Consider the following 15,019-nt stretch of genomic DNA (forward strand, 5'->3'; position numbering starts at 1 on the left):
AGAAGGACAACCTCTTTGACATAGCCTCAGGGGACCCTGCATGGGGCGTCCGAGGCCATCTACGGCAGCCGCCCTCCGGGCCAAACTCTGCACCTTGCACACGCCAGCCGGCTCGGAGGTGCACCGCCCACTGCCCCTGAGACCGGCCTTTGGGCCTGCCTGTCTTCGGCTTTGTAGCCAATCCTCATCGCCCTCCAGGCTACGCCCTCCGTTCTTCTGCAGCCAGCCGCGCCAGCCGCTTCTCTTGCCCCCCAGGGATTGGTCGTCAGGGCTGCTCGTCTTCCGCCAGAGTTCCAATCTTCGCCTACCTCCAGGCCCTCACCTCCCGGCACCTCGCACCCTGAGGGACCACCTCTGGGACCAAAAACCTCACCCAATAGCCCGCCTTTGCCCCTCAGTGATTGGCTCTAGGGGCTGCCTGTCTGTTTCATGCTAACCAATCCCTGTCTTTCCAAACGCTGATTGGCCAACGCGCAGCCAATCGGAGCGTGGCGTGGACCCCTCCCGCGGCGCGCGCTGAGGGTGCGCGAGGCGGGGCCGTGGTGGCCGGAGGCGGCGGCGGCGGCGGCGGCGGTGGTGAAGGCGACGCGTCCCAGAAGGTGAGGGGGAGCAGGGGGCGCGGGGTGGCGCAAGCGTCGGAGGGTCCGCTCCCCTTGGGCCGAGCGAGGGCTAGGCACGGTCCTGTCATGTGTCCTGGGGCGGGGGCGGACGAGGCAGGGCGTGACAGCAGCGTCAAAGGGGCAGGGAGAGGTTAAACCCCCCCATCCCTGCACCCCACATCCGGTGCTCCCTGGGGACCCTCCCAGCCGAATCTGAACCTTCACGGTCAGTCCGCGCACACCTGACACCACGTCCCTTCTTGTTGATAACCTCCCCCCCCCATACACCTGATACTGCCCACTTCTCTGACATTCCCCACACCTCTAGAGCCATGCCCCCAGGAGCTCTGCACAGTTGAGGCTTCACACCCACAGGCATCTGAGTCTGTACCCCACTGATATTCTCTCACACACACCTGACATTGCACACCCCCACATCGCCTAAGATCGTCCCTCTTGGTGACATCTCCACACCCAGATCCATGCACCCCCACCTCTGCAACAGGGCCTACATCCCCTACTATACCCATGCCTGAGCCTGTGATGCTAAACTCTGGCCCCGCACTCACACCTGGTCCGGGTCATATCCCCTCACTGACTTTGCTCACATCCAGGTCTGTGCCCTTCTCACTTGCCCCCTCCCTTCAGCAACTCGGGTCAGGGTCCTCAGGTACTCTCCCCCTACCCCTGCATCTGCCCTGTGCCTTTACACTTCCTCTCTCCATCACACACCCTCAGTCTGTGTGCCCACCCGTACCTTCTTACAGGTGCACCCGTTTGTGCCCCTCTCTGTAATCCTTGAACCCTTCCCCCACCCTAGGTCCTCTGCCCTCCCCCACCCAAAAGAAAAGCCCACCCAGATGTTATATTGTCATTTATGAGAGTCTATAAAGTAACTTCTAGGCTTAGAACAATCCCTTTGGCCGGACGAAATTACAATTATCTCCATTTTACCAGCAACAAACCTAAAGGGACTTCAGTTGGGGAGGCAGAGCCCATCCCTCCCTGAGCATTGCTGACTCTTCTCTGTAGACCTTCCCTGTTTTTGCCCATCTGTTGTGCTTATCTCTGAGGGATTGGCAGGGGAAGGGACCCCTACCTTCCCTGCAGCTGTTCCTCAGGAGTCATGACTTTGAGTCCAGAAAGACTGAGCTGGAAGGGGTGGCCCCTGTTTGTTGCTGTAGCACGTGTCTCCGAGTCCTGGGGCTGGGTGGGGGTGGGGACCTTGCAGGAGTGGGACTTCAACACCTGGGGTGCCACCAGAGGCTAGGTCACCTGGGAGGGAGCCGCTGGCCTCCCGCCTCTGGCTCCAGCTCTTGCAGACTGAAGCCCCTCACTGACCCTCAAGACCTCCTTGGGCCCTTAAAGCTGATAAACCTGGAGAGTAAGGAAACACTCTCCAGAGTGAGGCGAGCTAATGTTACAGCCACTTAGAGCCAAACTGTAAAACTGGAGCCTGGTGTGGTGCTGGGACTAATGATTTTTCTGGAACTTTTCAAGTTCCGTGGAGTGTAATTTGCAAGTGTGCAGCGTAGAAGGAGCGGGTGGCTTTGTTGTTGAAAAGTAGTAGTGTGGTGTGGTTTCCTGTAAGGTTTGCATAGTGCCTCTTACCCCCCTTTGGTCTCTCCCTGCAAAGATGGTGCCAGAATATTCTGGAGGGTCACCTTCAGCTTCTCCTGGGGAAACTGAAGCCATTGGGGTTTTCTGTCCAAATTCAAAAGGAGTCATTTAAAACGTGTGTGTTTATGTATGTGTATGTATATGCTTATAAGTAGATATACACATGTATGTACATCACACTCATATATGCATAGACACACATTTTATAAATACAGATGTATACACATTTCTTATATGTACATACGCAAATCTATAAAATTTGACAAGGTAATTGATGTACGTGGTAAAAAAAAAAAAAAAAGTCCAAAAGGGCATCCAGTGAAAATTAAAGACGTCTCCTCTTATCTGCACTCTGCCCTTCTAGAGGCATCCATTGTTAATTGCCCTGTTTCCTTCCAGAGATAGTCTATGGCGTGGGGGAAAGATGTATATCCCCCACCTCTTCTAAACCCCTGATACATTTGCATGAGCTTTTTATCAAATGGGTGTGCCAGTGTAATAGCCAGTCCCTCACTGATGACTGTTCAGGTTGTCACTCGTAGCTTCTCTTGCAAACTGAGCTTCAATGAATAGATGGAACCATGCATGAGCAAATATGGAATGAATGTGTGTGGGGCTCCAGCACAGACCCTTCGAAACCTCCCTGTCTTCCTGGAACTCCCATGCCAAAGGGCATGTCCGTTTAAATGGTTAATGTTCCTCCAGAGAGGCTGTGCTGCCATCCGTTGTCTCTCGGCTGTGAAGGTGGAATTCTTGTTTTCTCTCCCAGCATCCAGAATAGATATTATCAAGTGTTTTGGTCTCTCCAGTCTGATAGGTAAAGCACAGCCTACGAGATCCTTTTGAACACTTCTGTGCTTTCTATCCATCTCTTTGGCGTTCTAGCCCGGGTGGTGGTGATTAAACATTATACTTCTGTTTCTCTTCCACAGTTAGACTAACGTTCAGTCCAAGAACTATTTGAATCCCTTCTCTGTGGAGCTCTGGAGGAAACCTTGGGTGTGTGTGGGGGGGGGGGGGTCCCTGCAAGACAGAGACATGGGTATTGGCCACAGTCCCGGGAGGGGAGGTCTTAAGATGTCTAAAAATTTTTTTAAGATATGTAAAAGTTTTTTTCCCACTTGGATCCAGCAAAATCACTTGGGTGTCAGATGAAATTGAGATAAGTCAGATGTAAATCTTTTGGGGAAGCTGTCTTGAGATTCTCTCGAGTCGTCGGCTGTTGCCCTCTCTTGGTGCCAGGTGGAGAGCACCTTTTGACTGAGGCCAGGCCTTTTCGCACCTGTCATCCTGTTTTTTTGTGCTTCTGCTTTGGCAATTAGACAATACAGGAATACTGAAATGGTCAGAACTTTCAGCTTGGTTAGGTTTTGCAAACCAGCTCTTTTTAAAAACACATATATTCTTTATTTTTATTGTGAAACACTTAATAAAAAGTATATGATGTGCACATGAAAAGAAAGTATAAAGGATAACGAAGCTGATACTTAGTTGAAGAAGTAGAACATTGCCTCCGGCGGCCCTTCCTTCATCACTGCACTATTTTTAAAATATGCTTGTCAACGTGTGTTTTCTTCACTGAGTACCTTTTGCTGCAGCTGAATGCTTGGATTCTAGGGTCTTAACAAAGATCGGCAGAAGCCAAGTTTTCTATCAAAGCTGTGTCAATAGGATGACCTGAGAGGTCCACGGAAGCAGTGACCTCAGGTTCGTGGGCAGGTCACCAGCCAGTACCAGGAGCTTTGATCTTAGAAGACTCCTGTCTTGTTAGTGTCCTGGGCCTGCTGTGACAAATTACCACAAGCTGGGTGGCTTAAGACAAGAGAAAGTTATTCTGTCATAGTTGTGGAGAGCAGAAGGTCAAAATCAAGGTGTTGGCAGATGCTGTAGATGGAATGCTTCTGTCTCCCTAAAATTCATATTTTGACTTTTTTTTAATGTTTATTTATTTTTGAGCGCGAGTTGGGGAATGGCAGAGAGAGAGGGAGACACAGAATCCAAGGCAGGCTCCAGGCTCTGAGCTGTCAGCATAGAACCTGATGCGGGGCTCAAACTCATGAACTGTGAGATCATGACCTGAGCTGAAGTCGGACGCTTAACCAACTTTGCCACCCAGGCACCCTAAAATTCATATTTTGAAACCTAATCCACAACGTGATGGCATTAGGAGGTGGGGCCTTAAGGAGGTGAGTAGGTCATGAGGGTGGAGGCCTCATGAATGGGATTAATGCCCTTATAAAAGAGGCCCTGCCCCTTCTGTTTTATGAGGCACAGCAATACATTAGCTATCTGTGAACCCGGAAAAGTGCTGTCACCAGACACTCAGTCTGCTGGCACCTTGATTCTTGGACTTTCCAGCCTCCAGAACTGTGAGAAATACATTTCTGTTGTCCATAAGCCACCCAGTTTATGGTCTTCTGTTACCAGCCCAAACAGACTGAGACAGCAGGTCGGTTTCTACTGAGGGATCTAAGGGAGAATCTTACCAGGCCTCTCTCCTGGCTGTGGTAGTTGTTGACAATCTTTGGGGTTTTGGCTTGGAGCCACATCATCCCAATCTCTGCCTCCATCTCCACACAGCCTTCTTCCCTGCGTGTGTGTCTTCTTCTTTTTTTTTTTAATGTTTATTTATTTTTAGAGGGGGGAGAGAGAGAGCGGGAGTGGAGGAGGGACAGAGAGAGAAGGAGACACAGAATCCGAAGCAGGCTCTAGGCTCTGAGCTGTCAGCACAGAGCCCGACGCGGGGCTCGAACTCACGGACCGCGAGATCATGACTTGAGCCAAAGTCAGGTGCTCAACTGATTGAGCCACCCGGGCACCCCCTGTGTGTGTGTGTGTGTGTGTGTGTGTGTGTGTGTGTGTGTGTGTGTCTTCCTACAAGGACACCCATCATTGGATTTAGGACCCACCATAAATTCAGTACGATCTCATCTCAGTGTCCTTAACTAATTTCACCTGCAGAGACCCTATTTCCAAATAGAGTCACCTTCTGAGGTTCTGGTGGGACGTGAACTTTAGGGGACACCATTTAATCCCTGTAGCTGCAAGGCCAGAATTTCTGTCAGGATGTTATGCAAAGAAATGCTTGTCTAGTGGCGTCTACTGCTTCAGGCAGAAGGGGGCGGGTAGGGTTGGAGCACACGGCCGCTCACTCACCTGCCTCCCTACCGGAAGGTGGAGGCATCTGCCCAGAGCTAGCAAGGACCTGGGCAAGTAAACATGTATTTGCTAGCCCTTGGCGCATGCTTACGGGACTGTGAGCTTGGTCCTAGATCATCTCAGTTTATAGAAGGGTCATCAAGACTTAGGGGCCTTTGCCCCACCTGCAGGGAGAACAGAAGGGGAGCCAAGATGAACCTAGGTCAGCCCAAATCCAGACCCCTGTCCTTTAAGCAGTCACCCGTGGCATGCATGCTTTCTGCCGCTGTCAGACACTGATGTCTGTGAGCTGTACTGAAACACCACAAGCAGTCTGCCTCCAGGAATGGAACAAACTTGAAGCCTGACCACCCCGTTGTTTTCCAGTCTGTAAAAATCTATGCACCGGGGACAGGGACAGGTGCAGAGGAAGCAGAAATACTGGGGCTCTGAAGGGTAGGGGACACAGATGTGGATCCCCAAGTGGTTGGGGCTCTGTAGTTGATCAATTCTAGCAGAGGATTGAGGTGCTAACTCAGCGAGGGGAAGGTTCTCGGATATCTGAAAGCCAGCAAGGAGTCAGCCAGATGGCGAAGCGTTGTCAGCAAAGGGAACAAGTGAGCCTGGATGTTGTGGGACCCAAGGCATGGAATTTGAGAGAGGATTGAGGGACCTGGTCCATGGAGCCGGTGACAGGCACAAGAGGGGACTTAACCTTGAGGCCACTTCAGGCAAGGCATCGCCAGCATACCTTAGCTGAGAGCCTCTAGCAGCCTGTGCTTTCCCACCCGTGAGATGAGGCCACCTTGTGAGTAGTTGCAAGCCTTCCCTGATCAAATGTGCCAGTGAAGGGCTCCCAAAAGACGTCAGTGCTGTTCCGTCCGCAGGTCGCATGCCTTTGCCATGGGATGAGTTGAAAAAGCGAGTATGTATGTTTCAGTTAAGTCTTAATTAGCCACGCAGACCCAAGCCCCACCCAGGCTGCGGTATTTGTCCCGGCCCTGTCTAAGGGGTAGGCTCCCAGACCTCACTGTGGCAGCTGTGACTTAATATGCCTGAGGAGGAGCTCAGGAATCCTGCACAAGTGTCCTGGAGATTCTGGGACAGGTGTTCCTGGAAACACCTGGTGTAGCAGCTCAGAGCTGGAGGAAGATGCTAGACCCTGCCTCTCCCCTGTGTTGGTGGGCAGGTCCCCGCAGCCAGAAGAGGGGAGGGAGCTTGGCTTACAGCACAAAGGGGAGACAGGACCCCTTACTGGCCAGGCCTTAGCCAGTGGCTAGTCTAGCGTTGGGCTGGCAAGGCGATGTATAAGAGCCAGGCCTTGAAGAAGGGACAGGTTTGGGGGCTGTGAACAGCCCCTTTGGCCTGGAGCACACCGGTCAGAGCCAAGTGTCGGCCAGCTCTGAATGTGAGAGTCAGAGACTGCCCCACCTGTTGTGCCGGACAGCGGCACTGGCGTGGTAGTGTTTGGCGGGGAGCACGTGCTTCCTAAACCATTGTCACCTGGTGGGTAGTGGGGCGCCACTTTCCAACTTCTGTTTAACTCTTTGGGGAGATGAACCTGGAAAAAGCGGGGAGTGGCGCTGGACACCAGGGACCAATGCTCAACTCTTCTAGAGACCCTGGCATGGGGAATGCAGGCTGAATGGTGAGATCCAGGAACTGGTGAGGCCTGCTCAGTAGGGCCCTTAGTAGGGCCTGTGATGGGCTCCATCCCAGGTCCATCTGACTCCTTATTAGGCAGAATGATACTTACCAATACTTAACCAGTACCCATGACCCACTTGAGCAGCAGGACCCTGGAAAGATGGTGATGGATGGAAACTGAGCCCTGAGGAGGTTTAGTAACACGTCCAAGGTCACACGCTGGACCCCATCTTCCCGAAACACCAGCATGGTGTAACTGGGAGCCTGTACACGTTCCTACTTAGGGAATGAGGCGGACAGTGATAGAAAAGGTACATTTCTGCTGCCACATGAAGGATGTCTGAAAGGCAGGAAGATGGACAGAAAAACCACCTGTGTGTAGGTGTATGCTTCTGACTTCTTGCTAAGCATGGACACTGAGCGCAGCCCAGGCCATTGCCTTCCACAGACACGCCCCACCCCAAGCCTAGCAGAGGAAGCTAATGGAAAGTGACCCCTCCTGGTGCAGCAGGGAACCACGGGGTGCTCAATGTAGGGCAGAGCAGCTAAGTTTTGGGAGGCGAGGCCGGGACATTTAGGGAGGGCTTTGAAGGGTGCAGAGGAGTTTGCTAGGCATGGGGTGGGGAGAGTGCAGCCAAAGCAGAACTTGGTATGTCCTGAAAGTGAATTGCCTTATCCGGCAAATAACTGAGTGGATACAAGCACTGTGCTAGGCTCCACATGGCGAGTGAGAAAACAAGACTTTTGGGGTGAGGGCTTTACACAAGTGCACCCTCTTATTAGAGGGACCTGAGTACCACCGCGTGCCTCGGTTTGTTGTAGATCACTACGGTGCAGTTGGTGACAGGTGTTGGCAACACTTTCTTGCAAGGGCCGAGGACAGTGATTGACAATAGGATGTTCTGTATCTTTTAGGACTTGGATGCCTGAGTGTCTGACCCATAGAGACTGCAACACGAGGTTGTGGTGACCAGTTTGTCTGAAAGGCACGAATAGAAGGGAATGCAGCAGGGAGAGATGGGCAGCAGCTGGTGGGGTCTGGGTTAACAGGGAACAGCCATTATGTAAGATGCTACCGCTCTCTTAGGCAGAAGTTAATGCCCATTAACTGGAAAAGAAAACAGCCTTTATCAACAGGCAGATAGGATGTTAATTGGCTTCCGTTTACTGAGAGATTACGGGATCTGTCCACGACTGCTTGTAAACTCCATCAGCCGAGAACCCCCCCCCCCCCCGCTTTATGTAAACATTTCCTTGGCCCCATGGGGTGGTGCACACAAGCGCTCGTGAACATGAATGGTGGCCTTGGTCAGGGAGCTTCTGAGGGAATTGGGCACAAATGTGTGCGTGCGGGTGCGTGTATTAGGACGGATGCACACGTGGAGAGGCTGCTGCGTGGGGCTCATAGCCTGGGCTACCTAAGATCCCAAAGCACCCGGTTCACATTTCCTAGACAGTGCTGTTCAGTATGTTATACTGCTGAATTGCCTCCCGACCCTGCTTTGCTTTGTTTTTTGATGAGTGGAACAGAAATATGGTACAAAAAATGAATTTCTGTTGATTGGGGCTGGTCTGTGAATGCTGCCTGCCCATGGCATGTGGGGGGTGAGCCCCATCTCACTCCACTTTTAGCAGAGACCCTGGCACCTGAATCCCAGGCCGTGGGTACCTGTTAGAGGTACGCCCAGAGAACATACTGAGGCTGGGCGCACCGGGGCCGCAGGATGCCATTGTCCATGGTTGGAAATGCAGCACGGGCCCGGAAGAGTATAAGGGAAATACACAGATCAGGGCTCTGGAAGGCTGTGCAAGGGACAGAAACCCATCCCAAACTGGCTGAACTAGAAAGGGAGCTTTGTGGGCTCCAGGGTGAAAAAGTCTAAGTGCTTCTAGCACCTGCCAGGTTCTTCGTCAGCTCCCAAGTTCTGCTAGAACCATTGGGCCCCAGGGCATCCCAAGTCATGAAGACATATGTCCACCTCCCTCCCTGGCCTTGGCTCTGTCAGCTGCCCTTGGGGCCTACCTGTTTCCCCTCCTGAGACAAAGAGGACTTCTCCGGCCCAGTGGTTCCCTCAGAAATCCCAGTCTTTGGGTCTGGTGCTCCAAACTGAGGGTCACCCTGGAGTCAAGGGAAGGGTCAGCTCCGCCTTTCTCCTAGGTGACAGAGACAGAGTGGGTGTCTGCCCAGTGTGCTGTCTCCAGAAGGGGGGCAGACATCCCTTGTACATGTGGCCTTCCTTCTAGGAGCGTAGGCATCTCCTCGGACTTTTAGTCATTGCCAAAGTCATGAGCAGGCGTTCTCCACAGGTGAGGGGAAAGGTGAGCATCAGTGAGCAATGCAGATCACCCCTCTGCTGCCATTGGAGTCCCCTCGGAGTTAAGAACACAGTACCCAGGGGCGCCTGGGTGGCTCAGTCGGTTAAACAGCCGACTTCGGCTCAGGTCATGATCTTGTGGTCCGTGAGTTCGAGCCCCGCGTCAGGCTCTGTGCTGACAGCTCAGAGCCTGGAGCCTGTTTCAGATTCTGTGTCTCCCTCTCTCTGACCCCCCCCCCCCCCCGTTCATGCTCTGTCTCTCTCTGTCTCAAAAACAAATAAATGTTAAAAAAAAAAAATTTAAAAGAACACAGTGCCCAGGTTCAGGGTCAGGTGGTCTGGGAGAGGCTGGCCAAGTTTGGGGATTCTCTTCTTTAATGTTTAATTTTTTTCTTGTGGTGTAACTGACACACGGGAAAGTGAGTAGCTTCTGTCCACAGCTCAAGGAAGTTTTACATGTGTGTTCACCTGTGAAATCTGATCAACATGCAGAACGTTTCAAGCCCCACTCTGGCTCCTCCGTGGCCCTTCCCTGTCCTACCTCCCACAGCAAACCCCATTCTGATCTTTATCACTGCTGACGCTTTATTGTCGTGCTTGATCTATTTTATTTTACTTAATTTTTAAATGTTTGTTTATTTTTGAGAGGGGTGGGGGAGACAGAGGGTCCGACGAGAGCTCTGCGCTGACAGCAGCGAGCCCGATGTGGGGCTCAAACTCATGAACCGTGTGATCATGCATGACCCAAGCCGAAGTCAGATGCTCAACCGGCCGAGCCACCCAGGTGCCCTGATTTTTTAAATTGTGATGAAACATACACAACTTAAAATATACTGCCCCCACCTTTGCTTTGCATATAGTTCACTGACATGAAGTGCGTCCTCATTGCCGTGCAGCCATGACCACCAACCAGCTCCAGAACTTTTCCATCTTCCCAAACTGAAACTCTGTCCCCATTAAACACGAACCCCCCATTCCCCTCCCTCGGCCCCTGGCACCCACCATTCTGCTTTCTGCCTCTATGAATTTAGGGACTCTAGAGACGTCACAGAAGTGGATTTAAATCTTTGTCCTTTCGTGACTCGTTTATTTCACTTAGCGTGATGTCCTCAAGGTTCCTCCATCCTGTAGCCTGTGTCAGAATTTCGTTGCTCTTGAAAGCTGAATAATGTTCAGGTCACCTGGGTGGCTCAGTCGGTTAAGCAGCCGACTTCAGCTCAGGTCATGATCTTGCAGTTCGTGGGTTCGAGCTCCATGTCGGGCTCTAATGCTGACAGCTCAGAGCCTGGAGCCTCCTTCGGATTCTGTGTCTCCTCTCTCTGCCCCTCCCCTACATGTGTTCTGTCTCTCAAAATTAAATAAACGTTTAAAAAAAAATTTTTTTTAAGCTGAATAACATTCCACTTGTACAGAAGGCCACTTTGTGTTACTGTACTTGGATGTGACTTAGACTCACTTGGTGCACAGTCTTTTGTGTTGGCTGCTCTTTCTCCGCTGTTTTGTCTGAGATTTGTGCCTGTCAGTTGCGTGTGGCAGCAGCCGGCCCTTCTGTCTTGTTGTGTGGACCGGCTGTGTGACCCTGCCACCTGCGAGAACTTGTTCTCTTGTGGGTGGCTGGCTGGGTTGTGTCCTCAGAGGGTGCTCGTCATCACCGTGAGATATGACAGGCTACCACGCAGGTGTTCGGAGTTCCCAAATGCCATCTTAGGGTCTCAAACACTGAGGAGAGGCACTGGGGGAGGGATTTGGGGGATCATCCTGGCTGGGGTCCAGAGGTAGAAGAACCAGCAGGGATGTTGTGGGATGGGGGTGTTTTGTGCTCTCCCACTAGCAGAGCCTTCCATGGCCCGCATGCGCTCGCCTGCCTTTATTTCCCTGATCAGCCTGAGCTGGCTCCAGCCTTGGGGGAGCCCCCCTTTTTACTGCTCTGGCTACACGGGGTGCTCCTTCCCAGACCCCAGGACATACCCTGCCCTGCACCTCTCCTACCACAGAGCCCCGCTCACCAGCACCCCTGTGGGTCCTCTGCCCACACTCCCCGCCCCCCACCACTGTGGTGCCGTTTCCCCAGAGTGTGTACTTGGCAGGCACACAGTTAATCAGACTCAAAGGAACCCCAGAGGGGTAGTGTATATTGGACCAGAGCAGGGCAGTCCTTAAGGCTCCCCTTTCCAGGACCATCCCTTCAAGGATCAGGACAAGAGGATTCTAGAACCTTCAAGCCCCCACTCACAGGCTCCCAGACTGGCCAGGCCTTGGCCCTGCCCAGTGGCACCTTTCCTCCTTGTCTGGGTTCCTCTTACTGGGAACAAAGGAGTGAATTCCCTTTGGTGCCCACTGCCCAGCCACCGGGCAACCCAGAGGGCCCTGTGGAAGGCTGGGGTCACACGAGCCAGAGGAGCACAGTGAGCAAGTGGGGTGGAGGGAAGACATGGGAGCAGCAAGGACCAGGATGATGAGAAGCAGAGCCGGGCCTCAGACAGGAGCTTGCACCCTGCCCTGCACCACCCTGCCTCACCTCTGTATCTACAGAAATCAGGCTTGGGGCCCACAGGCACACGTCAACATCTGTCCCTTGAGCACACTTAGTCCAACTCCTGCAGCTACTTTGGACCACCCCTTGTCATCTGCGTCGTGTTGATCCCCCCACTGCCCTCCACCCCACCACCCTCCTGCCAAACCTGCCCCTCCACCTCCAGTGGGTGCAAGACATCTTGGCCTGGGGCCAGCATTAGAAGATCAAAGCAGCCAATGAGTAACAGATCATCTTGTTTTAACCCAGAGCATGAAGCGGTCATCTACAAGGTCATAGTGATATATATATTTTTAAACGTTTATTCATTTTTGAGAGAGAGGGAGAGAGAGACAGAGCGTGAGAGGGGGAGGGGCAGAGAGAGGGAGACGCAGAATTGGAAGCAGGCTCCAGGCTGTGAGCTGTCAGCACAGAGCCTGACGTGGGGCCCGAACCCACGAACTCTGAGATCATGACCTGAGCTGAAGTCGGACGTTTAACCAACGGAGCCACCAAGCACCCCAAGGTCATACTGATCTGAATAAATGACAGAAAAAGTAAATTAGTTGGGGAGAAGAGGCCACAGTTCCTGTGTAAGAATACCCAGTCATGTATTCTCCCCCTCCAGGAAGAGAGCTTAACTCCCCCGACCCCCAAAGGTGGGCTGGTTCCAAGGAGAAGAGTCTGGAAAAGTGTCACTCAGCAGGGGGACAGACATCTGGCAGACCCCACCTTAACCAAGAGGTCCAAGTCAGTCTCACCTGGATTAAGTCTGTGTTCTCAGGTATAATGTCATGAGGAGGGCTCACCTCCAAGGTCCTCCCAAGACCACACAACCCAGGCTCATGGTGAAAAAACACATCAGACAAACCCAGATGGGCTGGGGCATGAGGGAGTGGGATTCTGGGGCAGAAAAGGAAGATTAGGGGAATAACTGGAAAGCCTGGAGTTCTGTGGACAGTCATGTTAGAACAGGAGGAGGAGTAGGCTCACTGACCAGACCAGCCTAGGTCCTCTCTTCACGGCCAGCACCTCAGGCTGGGCTCCCTTTCATGGTCACCCTTCTCGAATCTGCGGGCTGTGACACTTGAGGGTCTCAAGAGGCCTCTGCTTCTTATTTTTCCGTTTTATCAGATACCACCATGTGTCACTGTCCACTGTCCCTAATTCACCTCTACTGCCAGGGGACCAGAGCCTCGGAGGCACTGAGCAATATTTCACGTGGGGCCCCACGTCTGGAAGGTAGGGCAGCTGGGGTTCTTCCCAATCAGACGTTCTGTGTTTTCAAATGTCTGTGTTTCAAAATATGTTTCAAATGCCCAGCCTGCCCATGTGGCTCATTATCTTAGGTTTAAATTTTTTAAGTCAGGCAAGGCCCAGGGTGTCATCTCCCAGACGTGATTTCTGCTGACTTCTTCCAGGCTTGTGGGAGCCAACAGGCCAAGGCTATCTTCCAAGTTCAAGACTGGAAGTTCTCAGGCCCCCAGACACCAGGCCTTGGTCCCTGATCTCCTCCCACACCTTCCTTCTGCCAGGTGCCAGCCCATAACAGGGACTGCTTACCCAGAGCCCCACCTTGGTGATACAGACTCTGACTTCTGTCCCGGTGGAGTGCCAAGCCAGCCCTTGACTGCCTCTTCCAGGATCATGTCCTAGGGACAGAGCCTTGGTCACCTCCGATCCATCACAGCCCGGGAACCCATGGTGTCCCTTTAGCTCTGTGAACAGGTTGTTTGTGTTCTGCTGGGCTTTGCAAGTTGCCTTCAGGGGACTACTGAGTACAGCCAGATCCTCTTCCATCCTTCCCTTAAGCCGTTGTTCCTTCAGGTTAAACAAAGTCTTAAGAGGCACATGGTTCTCCAGGAGAATCATTTGGGATGAAATGGTGTTGAGGCTGGCCTAGGGGCCATGGTTTCTTGGAGAAGGATATGGCCATGACTTTTGGAGTCCTATGTCAAGGTTGGAGTTCCCTCTGCCGTTGGTCTGACCAGGTTTTTCCATGTCTCATCAGCAAAATGGAGAGAGAAACCAGTGACTGTGACACCCCTAATTGTTAGTGACAGTGATTGTCACCATTAGTGGTCTCTAGCAGGGAACGCATGCTGCCTTAACTTCCCCATTGGTAAAGCAGCACCTATACCCAGTGGTGAAGGCTGGCCAGATGAAAGAACACAGGAACAAAGGGATTTAATAAACAATAGCTGCCATTGTGTCATTGTGTTTATCGCCTGCCTACACTCCCAGTTCTCATCCCACACTCCCAGTTCTCATCCCACACTTAGAGCCAGAGATGACCTTGAGCAAAGGCCGTGGCCTGGGGCCCTGCAGCTGCTGACCTCTAACACCCTGCTCCAAAGAGAGACCAGGATCAGGGGGTGCCTGGGTAGCTCAGTCGGTTAAGCGTATGACTTCAGCTCAGGTCATGATCTCATGGTTCGTGGGTTCAAGCCCCTCGTTGGGCTCTGTGCTGACAGCCGAGTCTGGAGCCTGCTTTGAGTTCTGTGTCTCCCTCTCTCTCTGCCCCTCCCCTGCTCATGTTCTGTCTGTCTCTCTCTCAAAAATAAAATAAAAACATTAAAAAAAATTTTTTTTAAGAGAGGCCAGGGTCAGGCTATGCCTGCCAAGAAGAGCATCGGTCTCCCCACAAACCAGGCAGCAGCTCCAATCCCTCTCACGGGGCTCCCATGGCTGCCAGAGCCCTTCCCCAGCCCAAGATACTAAGCTGCTGACTTGGAGGCACCAACTGGACAAGGAGGGGCCAGACCAGCCAGCCAGCCCCTCAGCAGCCGCAGACCTCTGAAATCGGTTTCTCCGAAACCTGTAGCAAATCCAGAAGGTCATGGTTGCCTTAAGGCATTTTTTTTTTTTAGCTTTTTATTTTCAAATAATTTCAGCCTTACAGAAAAGTGACAAAAATAACCAGAGTTCTGGTAGACCCTTCATCCAGCTGCCAGTGTTAGCATCATACAGGCTATTAGCATCATACAGGATACAGCTACCTGAACCAGAAAATACCATCGAGGCAACTTTGGAGCTCACCTCCAGCCTGAATTCAGATCTCCCCAGCATTTCCCCTAATGTTCTCATTCTGGTCCAGGCTCCCACATTGCATTTCGTCATCCGATCTGCCTAGTCTCCCCTGATCTGTGATGTGCCCCAGTCTTTCCTCATCATCCACAAGCTCCACG

At 52.3% G+C, this 15,019-nt stretch overlaps 1 protein-coding gene across 1 annotated transcript in view; it reads left to right on the forward strand.

Moving 5' to 3' along the window:
• Nucleotides 1-556: 556 nt before the first annotated feature.
• SLC25A42 (solute carrier family 25 member 42) overlaps nt 557-15,019 on the forward strand; it is a 30,566-nt gene continuing 16,103 nt past the window's right edge. The window contains exon 1 of the mRNA XM_047096994.1: nt 557-599. The gene's annotated coding sequence lies outside the window, so the exon portion shown is untranslated. The remainder of the gene's footprint in view (nt 600-15,019) is intronic.

This window comes from Lynx rufus, unplaced genomic scaffold (genome assembly GCF_022079265.1).
Source record: "Lynx rufus isolate CCGP_SWC_20201006 ecotype Redwood Valley unplaced genomic scaffold, mLynRuf1.p SCAF_4, whole genome shotgun sequence".
NCBI classification, from domain to species: domain Eukaryota; kingdom Metazoa; phylum Chordata; class Mammalia; order Carnivora; family Felidae; genus Lynx; species Lynx rufus.